Source organism: Somniosus microcephalus, chromosome 15, assembly GCF_052327205.1.
Source record: "Somniosus microcephalus isolate GS21.2 chromosome 15, FLI_Smic_1.0, whole genome shotgun sequence".
NCBI classification, from domain to species: domain Eukaryota; kingdom Metazoa; phylum Chordata; class Chondrichthyes; order Squaliformes; family Somniosidae; genus Somniosus; species Somniosus microcephalus.
Window position 1 is genome coordinate 61767565 of NC_141001.1, and position 14351 is coordinate 61781915.

Genomic DNA, 14351 nt, shown 5'->3' on the forward strand with positions numbered 1-14351 from the left:
GAAACAGATTAACACTTTCCTATTCCACTGTCCACTATTTTAACAAAGGCATTAACTCATTTAAAATGAGCCAGTTAACACTTCAAAATTGCAGAGGAATTTCATATGAATGTGCTAACACATTTGTTACTAATATAACCCATATTTTCTTACCTAAAATGGATCAGTCTATTCAAATCACATTTCATTTATGCTTGCTGAATTAGCATGTGACTGCAGAGCTTTTGAAAGCTTATATCTAAGTTAAGAAATAGTCATCCAACAAATATTTTTTGGAATAATGCTTTAAATTTTAGAATTAATGGCCTAGAAATTCGATTAGGCTGGGAAACAGCCGGTGCCACCACGGGCCGATATTAACGGCCGCCCGCAAAAAGAGTGCAGGCAGCACCGGTATTTTGGTGCTGCCTACTGATTTAAATGATCCAAGTGCAAAACCTATTGTGTAACATGCTGCTTCAGGCGGTAGTCTCAGCGGGAGGCCCAATGTAGCATGGCCGTACAATCCCATGAGCGAGGCAGCATTGTCTTAAAGCTAGCCTATCATTTTAGAATGCAGTCTCAAGCCCTTAAAGGGGAACTGCCTTCTAAAATGAAAAAATAAAAATCATGTAAAAATAGGCAATCTTTAGCCCTTAGCGCTCAACTGCCTTCTGAAAATTTTTTTAAAAATAATTCCGAAATGGCAGTCTTCAGCTCTTAAAGCTGAACTTTTGCACGTAAATAAAGGGTAAAAGTTCTTCAGCACTAACACAAATGACTCAACATGCGAGGGAAGGGGCACCCAGGGTCTTGCACGCAGCACTCCAGCGTTGTGCAGGGGGTCAACAATGCAAAAGAGGTCCTCTACCCACAGGGACCAGGAGGCCCTCCAGAAAGAACGACTTGGGACCAGATCACCAAGGCCATCACTGCCGGCAGTGTCGCCCCCACAACCTGGCTCCAGTGCCCAAAGAAGCTTCATGATCTCAGAACAGTGGTCAAGGTCAGTGAATGCATCTTCAAAAGCCGTATCCTACCAACTGCATCACTAGCTTCAGACATTGCTTGTTGCATGACTCCTCCCCCGCCCCCCCGCCCCGATCACTGACCTACCAACAATCTGTACCAATCATGAGGCACACCTCCCATTCCTAGCTTCACCTCACCCCTTTGGAGGAGATGGTGCTGGCCATTCTCGGCAGGGGCATGGCTGAGCCCTTGGTCAGCGGCAGGGCTGAAAGGATACAAGATGCTGGCATCCTCATACGTTATCCTCCTTCTCATATCCCACTTCACCCTCATCCCACAATATCTTCTGATTTACAAGGTGTGCATGGTGTAAACATGCAGCTCTTGCTTTCCCGTCCTCCCCTCACCACAACTCTTCTCTTGTGCCTTCCTCATTTTAGTCACCCAAGAAATGCAGCCTGCCTAGACAATGGTTAGAACATAAGAATTAGGAGCAGGAGTAGGCCATAAGGCCCCTCGAGCCTGCTCCACCATTCAATAAGACAATGGCTGATCTTCTACCTCATCTCCACTTTCCAGCCCGACCTCCATAACCCTTGATTCCCTTAGAGTCCAAAAATCTATCGATCTCAGCCTTGAATATATTCAACGACTGAGCATCCACAGCCTTTTGGGGTAGAGAATTCCAAAGACTCACAACCCTCTGAGTGAAGAAATTCCTCCTCATCGCAGTCTTATCCTGAGACTATGCCCCCCTAGTTCTAGACTCTCCAGCCAGGGGAAACAACCTCTCAGCATCTACCCTGTAGCATAATTCCGGAGTACGGACTTAACCACGCCGATGCTACAGTTGAAGTCTAAATGCACCCAACCATAAGCCAGTTACAGTTGCTGTGCGAATGCATCCTAAGATAGGCAAGTTACGGTTGTGTATAAAGGTAAGCAAGCTACATTGCAGCATAAATGCAATCTACGGTAAACTAGTTACAGTGCAGTGCAAATTCATCCCAAGTTGCCCTTTAAGATCTGTAGGTGGTTTGTTTTGGTGGTTCGAATCACCCCTCCTACTTAGTTCTATACGACAGGAATTACGGTGAACAGGATTGGGACACAAACAAGCTTTTTGGACTCAACCGTGCGGTGTTTAATAAGGTTAACACACACACTGCCTCCAGTACGTAAAATGCCTGGTGGCGTAAAACAAACAGTATAACAATACAACTTGGCCCGTCGAACAGGCCCCTGTCTCATATTAAGACGCCTAAAATCACACTGCGCTGCATACAGAGTATAAAATACACGCAGGACCTCCCCACTAAACCCCTCTGGCTTGGTTGGGACACACAACACTCCCTCACAGAGTACCGGTAGTCTTAAGGATGTGTGGGCTTGGGCAATTGCTCACCCCGATTGTCCATTTTCTTGCTCACTGCTTCCCTGTGCAGAACGTATCTCCTGGTTCCGTATCGCCGATGCAATATCCAAGTCCCAGTTTCGAGGTTCATTCCTACAGTCGAAGAGCAAGGCGAGGCTCTTGTCGTTCGTGGTGGTTTCGAGCAAGCGAGAGAGAGAGAAAAAAAAAATGGCAAAGCTGCCTTCTCTATATCCTAAAAGTTCACTCTGGTCTGTGTAGTTACAATTATGTCTTTTTAATCATCTTTCTTTGTCTTCTTTGTCTGGTTTCCTGCCTTTTTTTTGGGCTATCCCATCTAGGTGCTTGTCTTAATGGCAGATGATGGGCTGCACTTTTCACCTGATCCTGGGTTAAGTGGCTTCCCATTAATTTACAATGGCCCTCTTTTGTCCGATTCCCGCCTTCGGGGCTTTCTCATCTAGGTGCTCGTCACTGTGTGAGTCACCTAGCCCGGGCCCATTGTCTTCCCAGAGAATTCTGTCTGCCCAGAAATTCTCCCATAATTAGTTTGTAGGCCTGGCTGGAATCTCCTGTTCACGAACACCTGGACCCCTCCCATCTTCTCCAAACAGGCTGTTGGTAACAATCATTCAAAAAGTCTGAAATGAACTTGGGGCCTGCGTTCGATGCTTACAGATCCAAAAGCCCTGTAATTATGAGGAAGGATCATTTACCTCAACAGGCTTTAATCAACAACTTGTGTCCCACCAGTCATTAACAGACCAGATCTTTCCATTTCAGAAAATCGAAACAGAATCCGGGAGTTGAGAAAAGTTGGCGATTAATTAGTCCTGAAAAACTTTACTTGGAGTCACTGGCCTCATGCAAAAACATAATTGCAAACATCTTGAAGAAGGAGAAAGGTTAGAAAGGTCACGATCGAGTAATGTGATAGCCATAGTATTTAGAAACAAATTGAAAAAAAAAGCTATATCACAAAAACTTTACACCTCTTTAACTATTTTCTTTGACTCAGTATATCAGAGAGTGAGATCAGGACCACAATTTGCTTCCTGTTGTTACTGAACTTATTGTGCACATCAATACCCCACTTAACACTAATAAGCTTTAAAGTCAGGCAGTCCACTTATTGTGCAATATTCTTAACATAAATCACTCAAATTGCTCTCACCGATCACTGTAATAAAATGCTCTCTTCGGACACAACTCAAGTTTGCAAAGATAAAATCTATCATGCTGCTGGGTGCATTTTCACAGAATCTCAGACACATATTACACTTCACTGAAATCCAAGTGACAACAATTAGGTAAAAAGTACAAAAAACTGTCATGCAGTCATAGTTATACAGTACAGAAAAAGGCCTTTTGGCCCATCGTGTCCGCACCGGCCATCAAGCCCTGTCTATTCTACTCCCATTTTCCAGCACTTGGTCCGTAGCCTTGTATGCTATGGCGTTTCAAGTGCTCATCTAAATGCTTCTTGAATGTTGTGAGGGTTCCTGCCTCGACCACCCTTTCAGGCAGTGAGTTCCAGATTCCAACCACCTTCTGGGTGAAAAAGCTTTTCCTCAAATCCCCTCTAAACTTTCTGCCCCTTATCTTGAAACTATGCCCCCTGGTAATTGACCCCTCTACTAAGGGGAAAAGTTACTTTCTATCTACCCTATCTATGCCCCTCATAATTTTGTACACCTCAATCAGGTCCCCCCTCAGCCTTCTCTGCTCTAAGGAAAACAACCCCAGCCTGTCCAATCTCTCTTCATAGCTGAAGCGCTCCAGCCCAGGTAACATCCTGGTGAATCTCCTCTGCACCCTCTCTAATGCAATCACATCCTTCCTATAGTGTGGCGACCAGAACTGCACACAGTATTCCAGCTGTGGCCTAACTAGCGTTTTGTACAGCTCCATCATAACCTCCCTGCTCTTATATTCTATGCCTCGGCTAATGAAGGCAAGTATCCCATATGCCTTCTTAACCACCTTATCTACCTGTCCTGCTGCCTTCAGGGATCTATGTACATGCACACCAAGGTCCCTCTGATCCTCTGTCCTTCCTAGGGTCCTACCATTCATTGTGTATTCCCTTGCCTTGTTAGTCCTCCCAAAATGCATCACCTCACACCTTTCAGGGTTAAATTCCATTTGCCACTGTTTTGCCCATCTGACCAACCCGTCTATATCGTCCTGTAGCCTGAGGCTTCCCTCCACGCTATTTACCACTCCACCAATTTTCGTGTCACCTGCGAACTTACTGATCATACCTCCTACATTCATATCTAAATCATTAATATACACGACAAACAGCAAGGGACCCAGCACCGATCCCTGCAGTATACCACTGGACACAGGCTTCCAGTCACAAAAACAACCTTCGACCATCACTTTCTGCCTCCTGCCACTAAGCCAATTTTGGATCCAATGTACCAAATTGCCCTGGATCCCATGGGCTCTTACCTTCTTGACCAGTCTGCCATGCAGGACTTTGTCAAAAGCCTTACTGAAGTCCATGTAGACTACATCAACTGCACTACCCTCATCCACACACCTAGTCACCCCCTCGAAAAATTTATTTCAAATTGGTTAGACATGATCTCCCCCTGACAATGCCATGCTGACTATCCTTGATTAATCTTTGCCTCTCCAAGTGGAGACTAATTCTGTCCCCCAGAATTTTTTCCAATAATTTCCCTACCACTGATGTTAGGCTCACTGGCATGTAATTCCCTGGTTTATCCCTACTACCCTTTGTTATGAATCTTATGATCCATGAAGAAAGACTCATGAAATAACACTGGACGGCCAGCTGGTGGCGCCGTCCAAGGAGTATAAATACTCGGGCATGGGTCCAGCTTGCCCAGGACATTGTGTAAACAGGAACTCGTGAAAGAAAACTAGACCTCCGTCAATTTAATCAACTTGATATTGACTCCACGTTCTGGGTGATTTCGGGAACAGCCAGCTATGACTCGAACCGTAGATGGGAACTCAGACAAGTAATCGATCCATCATGGAGACATAGAAGATAGGAGCAGGATTCGGCCATTCGGCCCTTCGAGCCTGCTCCGCCATTCAATGAGATCATGGCTGATCATCCAAATTCAGTACCCTGTCCCTGCCTTCTCCCCATATCCCTTGATCCCTTTAGCCTCAAGAAATATATCCAACTCTTTCTTGAATATATTTAATGAACTGGCCTCCACCGCCCTCTGTGGCAGAGAATTCCACAGGTTCACCACTCTCTGGGTGAAGAAATTCCTCCTCATTTCAGTCCTAAATGGCTTACCCCTTATCCTTAGACTATGACCCTTGGTTCTGGACTCCCCGGCCATCAGAAACATCCTTTCTGCATCTAGTCTGTCCAGACCTGACAGAATTTTATAGGTTTCGATGAGATCCCCTCTTAATCTTCTAAACTCCAGTGAGTATAAACCCAATTGACACAATCTCTCCTCGTACGTCATTCCTGCCATCCAAGGTATCAGCCTGGTGAATCTTCGCTGCACTCCCTCCATGGCAAGAACGTCCTTCCTCAGGTAAGATGACCAAAACTGCACACAATACTCAAGGTGTGGTCTCACCAAGGCCCTGTACAACTGCAGCAAGACATCCTTGTTCTTGTACTCGAACCCTCTTGCTACGAAGGCCAACATACCATTTGCCTTCTTAACCGCCTGCTGCACCTGCATGCTTACCTTCAGCGACTGGTGCACACGAACACCCAGGTCTCTTTGAACTTCCCCTTCTCCCAATCTATTGCCATTCAAATAATAATCTGCCTTCCTGTTTTTGCCACCAAAGTGGATAACCTCACATTTATCCACATTATAGTGCATTTGCCATGTTTCTGCCCAATCACCCAACCTGTCCAAATCGTACTGGAGTTTCATGACATCCTCCTCACAGCATACCCCCCCCCACCCAGCTTTGTGTCATCTGCAAATTTGGAGATATTACATCCAATTCCCTCGTCCAGATCATTAATATATATTGTGAACAGCTGGGGTCCTAGGACCGATCCTTGCGGTACCCCACTAGTCACTGCCTGCCACTCGGAAAATGACCCGTTTATTCCAACTCTTTGCTTTCTGTCCGCCAACCAGTTCTCTGTCCAAGCCAATACCTTGCCCCCAATCCCATGTGCCTTAATTTTGCACGCTAACCTCTTATGCGGGACCTTATCGAAAGCCTTCTGAAAGTCCAAATACACCACATCCACTGGTTCTCCCTTATCTATTTTACCAGTTACATCCTCAAAAAATTCCAGTAGATTAGTCAAGCATGATTTACCTTTTGTAAATCCATGTTGACTTTGTCCAATCCTGTCACTGCTTTCCAAGTGCTCTGCTATTACTTCTTTTATAATGGACTCTAGCATTTTCCCCACTACCGATGTCAGGCTTACCGGTCTATAATTCCCCGCTTTTTCTCTGCCACCCTTTTTAGAATAGTGGGGTAACATTAGCTACCCTCCAATCCATGGGCATTGTTCCAGAGTCTATCGAGTTCTGGAAGATGCCCAGCAATGCATCTACTATTTCTAGGGCCACTTCCTTAAGTACCCTGGGATATAGATTATCAGGCCCTGGGGATTTATCGGCCTTCAGTCCCATCAATTTTCCTAACACCATTTCCCTACAAATACTGATTTCTTTCAGTTCCACCCTTTCATCAGACCCTATGTTCCGCGGTATTTCTGGGAAGTTATTTGTATCCTCCTTTGTGAAGACAGAACCAAAATATGTATTTAGTTGGTCTGCCATTTCTTTGCTCCCCATTATAAATTCCCCCGAATCTGACTGCAAGGGACCTACGCTTGACTTCACCAATCTTTTTCTCTTTACATATCTATAAAAGCTTTTACAGTCAGTTTTTATGTTCCCTGCTAGCTTACTCTCATATTCTATTTTCCCTTTCTTAATTAATCCCTTTGTCCTCCTTTGTTGAATCCTAAACTGCTCCCAATCCTCAGGATTATTGCTTTTTCTGGCCAATTTGTATGTCCTCTCCTTGGATCTTATGCTATCCCTAATTTCCCTTGTTAGCCACGGTTGAGTCACCTTTTTTGTTTTATTTTTATGCCAAACTGGGATGAACAACTTCTGTATTTCATCCATTCGGTCTTTGAATGTTTGCCATTGCCTATCCACCGTCAACCCTTTGAGTGCCATTCCTCAATCAATCCTACCCAACTCGCTCCTCAGACCATCGTAGTTTCCTTTATTTAAATTGAGGACCCTAGTTTCTGAGTCAACTACTTCATTCTCCATCTTAATGAAGAATTCGATCATATTATGATCGCTCCGACCCAAGGGGCCTCGTACAACAACATTGCTAATTAATCCTTTCTCGTTACATAATACCCAGTCTAAGATGGCCCGATCTCTGGTTGGTTCCTCGACATATTGGTCCAGGAAACCATCCCGTAAACACTCCAGGAATTCCTCCTCCACAGTATTGTTACTAATTTGGTTAGCCCAATCTGTATGTAGATTAAAGTCACCCATGATGACTGCTGTGCCCTTATTGCACGCTTCTTTAATTTCCCTTTTAATGCCATCCCCAACCTCCGCCTTACTGTTTGGAGGTCTATACTCAGACCCGCCCGTCTCGACCTGGATCGGTATTCACTTACAGCTGCTAAGGTATGGAAACACTGGTACCGTACCTTTAGCAACTTCCTTGAGGAATGTGGTAAGAATGTTCCTAATAAGTTACGAATGCTTGCTAATTATGTATCCCCTCATTTGTTTGACTATATCAAAGACTGTGTAGATTATGACGCCGCTATCCAAATACTACAGCAGCTATATGTCAAGTCCCCAAATGAAATTTTTGCTCGACATCTACTGGCCACAACTCGACAACAACCCAGGAATCACTTGACGAATTCCTTCAGAAGCTTTGCAGGCTCAGCAAGGATTGTAATCTTAAAGCTGTTATAGCTGAGCAGTACCAGGAGGAGTTCATTCGTGATTCCTTTATTAATAGGATTGCGTCTCCCTTCATACGTCAGCGTCTGTTAGAGAATAAAACCCTCAAGTTACAGGCTGCCTATGACCAGGCATGTTCTCTGGGCTTAGCAAAGAGAATTGCAGATACCTATCTTTCACCACATGCACGGGCTGCCGCTATCACTTTTAGTGACTCCTTCGATAGGCCTCAGGCGGAAGCCCTCATGGATGATGACTCCAACCTGGCTGATGACAACCCTACCCTAGAAGCCTTCACTGATGATGACCCTGCCCTAGCAGCATCTTTGCAATCTGGATGGAAGTGTTTCTTCTGTGGAGGTGTGTTCCATTATAGGAAATTTTGTCCTGCTCGTAACGCAACCTGCAATCATTGCAGCAAGAAAGGTCACTTTTCTAAGGTATGCCAGTCAAGAGCCTCTGTTAGTAAGAAAGGCCACTTTTCTAAGGTATACCGGTCAAGAGCTCCTGTTAGTTTTACAGCTGCTAACTATGAAACTGCTCCTCCCCCAAGAACCACTACTAAGGTTACAGCTGTCAAGGGTAAAATTGCCCCTCCTCCCATCACAGCTGTTTTTCCCCAAAGTCAGTCCCATGCAGCCACGAAGGTTTCGGTAAATGGACACATTCTGAGCGCACTAATCGACTCATGCAGCTCTGACAGCTTCATTGGTGAGTGGGCTGTAAGTAAGATAAAATTGCATATTTACCCCTCGGACAGGGAAATTGCAATGGCTCTGACAATACTGACCACCAATTCTTCCGGCTTTTGTTGTGTTGACCTTATTCTCAATGGCCGCACTTATTTCTCCACCCGGCTCGGGGTGCTCAAAAACCTATGCAGTGATGTGCTCCTGGGACAGGATTTCCAGAAACTACACAAAAGACTCACTTTTGAGTTAGGAGGGTCAAACCGGTGCTTACTATTTCCAAAGTACCATTTTGTGCGCTTTCGGCGGCTTCGCTCAACGAGCCTTCCTTGTTTGCCAATCTTTCCCCCCAATGTAAGCCCATAGCCATTAAATCACGACGTTTCAGCCAAGATGATCGATCCTTTATCGAGGTAGAAATCTCTCGCCTTCTAGCTGACGGTATCATTGAGCCATGTTCATCTCCCTGGCGGGCTCAAGTCGTCATTGTTAAAAATCCTTTGAAGCAACACAAGAAATGTCTTTGCATCGATCACTCGCAAACTATTAACCAGTATACTGACCTGGATGCCTACCCACTACCACGCATTGATGACATGGTCAATAACCTTGTCAACTACAAGGTATTTTCAACTTTTGATTTAAAGAGCGCATACCATCAAGTACCGTTAAAGGACTCTGACAAAAAGTATACGGCCTTTGAGGCCAATGGTCGGCTTTACCAGTTTTGTCACCTTCCATTTGGGGTCACCAATGGGGTGGCCGTCTTTCAACGGGCAATGGATAGCCTAGTCAAACAGGAGAACTTAACGGACACTTTTCCATATTTGGATAATATCACCATTGCTGGTCATGACCAAAAGGAGCATGATGCCAACCTCCAGAATTTTTTTTACGTTCTCCGTCGTCGCAACTTAACCTTAAATGAGTCCAAATCTGTGAAATCAATACCATCAGTCAACATCCTTGGCTACTGGGTGGGCAATGGTGTCATCAAGCCGGACCCGGAGTGACTTCATCCGTTTCAGGAGCTCCCTCCCCCTACGAATCTTGGCTCTCTTCGTCGGGCACTCGGCATGTTCACCTATTATGCGAAGTGGATACCTCACTTCTCCGACCAGCCCCTGCTTCACATGAAGTCATTTCCGTTGGAGGCAACGGCTATTTCAGCTTTCAACCTCCTCAAGTGACAACTGGAAAAAGCCACGCTTCGCTCCATTGATGAAAATCTCCCTTTCATGGTCGAGTGCGATGCATCGGAGGTGGCAATCTCGGCTACCTTGAATCAAGGTGGTCGACCCGTTGCATTTCTGTCCAGAACTTTGCAGGGTAGCAAGCTCCATTATCCTCCTGTTGAGAAGGAGGCTACGGCCATCATCGAAGCTGTACGTCAATGGAGTCATTTTCTCGCTCGTCGCCATTTCACACTTATGACTGATCAACGCTCCGTGGCCTTTATGCTGGATAACCGGAAACACACTAAGATCAAGAATAACAAAATACAACTCTGGAGGATGGAATTGGCCGCCTTTGGATACACCATACATTATCGACTTGGCAAAGAGAATGTGGCCCCGGATACCCTCACGCAGGCATTCTGCTCTTCTATGTCAACTTCGACTCTTGCGGATCTTCATACTGACTTATGCCATCCTGGCGTTACCCGTATGCTGCACTTTGTGCGATCTAAAAATCTCCCATTTTCTATGGAAGATGCGAAAAAAAAATGCTCCTCCTGTAGAATTTGTGCGGAATTAAAACCGCAATTCTTCCGTCCATCGGATGGCTCGCTCATACACGCTATGCAGCCTATGCAGCAACTCAGCACTGACTTTCAAGGGCCATTGCCTTCCGCAACGTGAAACACCTACTTACTTACTATGGTGGACGAATATTCACGCTTTCCCTTTGCTTTCCCCTGTCCCAATATGCTTACGTCCACAGTGATCAAATGCCTCGATCAAGCCTTTTCCCTTTGCGGTATGGCCAATTTCATCCACTCTGATCGGGGTCCCTCCTTCATGTCAAGCGAACTCAAACGTTATCTTTCCCAACAGGGAATCGCCACAAGTAAAACGACACCATATCATCCCATCAGTAATGGACAGGTTGAGAGATACAACGCTATCATTTGGAACGCTGTTCGTCTTGCACTGAGGTCACGCAACCTACCAGACCAGCAGTGGGAAACTGTGCTCCCTGACGTGTTGCATTCCATCAGGTCTCTTTTTTCCACGTCCACCAACGTCACGCCTCACGAGCGATTCTTCAGGTTCCAGCGTCGCTCCACACATGGGACGTCCCCACCATCATGGTTGGCAGCTCCGGGCCCCGTGCTGCTCCGAAGATTCGTCCAATCTGCCAAAAACGATCCCCTCATCGACGAGGTGGAGTTAACGGACGTTAATCCCACTTACGTGCATGTGTGGTACCCTGATGGCCGGGAGTCCACCGTTTCGCTCAGAGATCTGGCTCCCTGTCCAACCGATCCCACGGACCCAAATGATAGGGGGTCCCATGGTAATGATGCTGACACCCTGCGCACCTTTGAAGATGACGCCCTACCTGGGACATCAAGAGACCTACCGGCTATTCCACCGGATCAACTCAGGGAGCCGAGCGCTCCCCATGGGATTGGCTCCCGAAGCCAGGATGCCAGTCAATCACCAGCTATCAAACAAAATGAAGCCAGTTCTGCACCTGTGGGGACCTGCACCTGGAGTCACGATCTCCCCAGTCTCCCTCAGGTCGATCAAGGTGACACGGGCCCTGTCGACCTACCAGTACTGATCAAGCGACCCAGGGACCCAGACACGGTCCGGGGAGACGTGCCCTCCAGCCACAAGCGAAGAGCTAAAAGACTGCGGCTATTCGTGGTCCGGCTAATCCGTTAAAAGGAAGTCATCGGACTTCCAAATCTTTAGGGAGGAAGAATTTTATGAATCTTATGATCCATGAAGAAAGACTCATGAAATAACACTGGACGGCCAGCTGGTGGCGCGCCGTCCAAGGAGTATAAATACTCGGGCATGGGCCCAGCTTGTCCAGGACATTGTGTAAACAGGAACTAGTGAAAGATAACTAGACCGCCATGTTTTGAAACAAGTTGATTAAAGCCTTGCTTTATACTCAAACCAAGCGCGTAGTGAGTTTTATTACGTCACCCTTCTTGAATAATGGTACTGCGTTAGCTGTCCTCCAGTCCTCTGGCACCTCCCCTGTGGCCAGAGAGGTTCTGAAAATTTGTGCCAGAGCCCCTGCAATCTCCTCCCTTGCCTCACACAGCAGCCTGGGATATATCTTATCTGGGCCTGGGGATTTATCCACTTTTAAGCCCGCTAAAACCGCTAGTACCTCCTCCCTCTCAATACTAATTTGTTCAAGTATATCACAATCCCCCTGCCTGATTTCTATGCCTACATCGTCCTTCTCCATAGCAAACACAGATGCAAAATATTCATTTAATACCTCAGCTACATCTTCCAGCTCTACACACAAATTGCCACTTTGGTCCCTAATGGGCCCTACTCTTTCCCTGGTTATCCTCTTGCCCTTAATATACTTATAAAACACCTTGGGATTTTCCTTTATTTTGCCCGCCAGTGTTTTTTCATGCCCCCTCTTTGCTCTCCTAATTTCTTTTTTAAGTACACCCCTGCACTTTCTATACTCCTCTAGGGCTTCCACTGTTTTTAGTCCTTTGTATCTGCCAAAAACCTCCCTTTTTTTCCTTATCCATTCTTGTATATCCCTTGACATCCAGGGTTCCCTGGACTTGTTGGTCCCACCCTTGACCTTTACGGGAACATGTTGGTGCTGTACTCTCTCTATTTCCTTTCTGAAAGACTCCCACTGCTCTGATGTGGATCCCAGTCCACATTGGCCAGATCCTGCCTTATCATATTAAAATCGGCCTTCCCCCAAAATAGAACCTTTATTTCCGGTCCATCTTTGTCCTTTTCTATGACTACCTTAAATCTCACTGAATTATGGTCACTGTCACCAAAATGCTCTCCTACTGACACTTCTACCACTTGCCTGGCTACATTCCCTAGAATTAGGTCCAGTACCACCCCCTCTCTTGTAGGACTTTCTACATGCTGGTATCAAAAAGCTCTCCTGGATGCACTTTAAGAATTCTGCACCCTCTAAGCTTTTCACACTCTGACTATCCCAGTTAATATTGGGAAAGTTGAAATCCCCTGCTATTATTACCCTATTATTTCTATACTTCTCTGAGATTTGCCTACATATCTGTTCTTCTATCTCTCCCTGACTGTTTGGGGGCTTATAGAGCATAGTGTTTAGCACTGTTGCCTCACAGCGCCAAGGACCCGGGTTCGAATCTGGCCTCAGGTGACTGTCTGTGTGGAGTTTGCACATTCTCCCCGTGTTTGCGTGGGTTTCCTCCGGTTTCCTCCCACAGTCCAAAGATGTGCAGGTTAGGTTGATTGGCCATGATAAATTGACCCTTAGTGTTAGGGGGATTAAATACGTGGGGTTACGGGGATAGGGTGGGATATGTGTTGGTATAGGGGTTACAGGGATCGGGTGGGATATGTGTCGGTGCAGGCTCGATGGGCCGAAATGGCCTCTATCTGCACTGTGGGGTTTCTGTGATTTCTGAGTACACTCCCAGCAAAGTGCTTGCCCCCTTTTTGTTTTTAAGTTCTACCCATATGGCTTCATTAGAGGAACCTGCGAAGATATCATCCCTCCTTACTGCAGTAATTGACTCCTTGATTAATAGTGCAACACCCCCTCCTCTTTTACACCCCCCTCTGTCTTGCCTGAAGATTCTATACCCCGGAATATTGAGCTGCAGTCCTGCCCCTCCCTCAACCTTATCTCTGTGATAACAACAATATCATACTCCCATGTGTTCATCAACACCTTCAATTCATCTGTCTTACTCGTAAGACCCCTTGCATTAAAATAAATGCCATCCAGCCTTGCCATATTCCCTCGTGCCGTTACATATTTGCTCTGCCTTCCAGGCTGACTTGTTTTTTCCTCTATATTTGGCTGTGCTCCACTCCGTATCCCATCCCCCTACCAAGTTAGTTTAAACACCCCCCCAACAGCACTAGCAAACCTCCCCGCAAGGATGTTGGTCCCGTTCCGGTTCAGGTGCAACCCGTCCGACTTGTACAGGTCCCACCTTCCCCAGAAACAGACCCAGTGATCCAGGAAACTAAAGCCCTCCCTCCTGCACTAACTCTTTAGCCACACATTCATCTGCTCTATCCTCCTATTCCTATACTCACTAGCACGTGTTTAACTCCATGTGCCCCCCAGGACTGTGAGCAAAGGCCAAACACTGTGGATGCTGGAAATCTGAAATAAAAGCAGAAAATGCTGGAACTACTCAGCAGGTCAGGCAGCATCACCTGAAATGTTAACTCT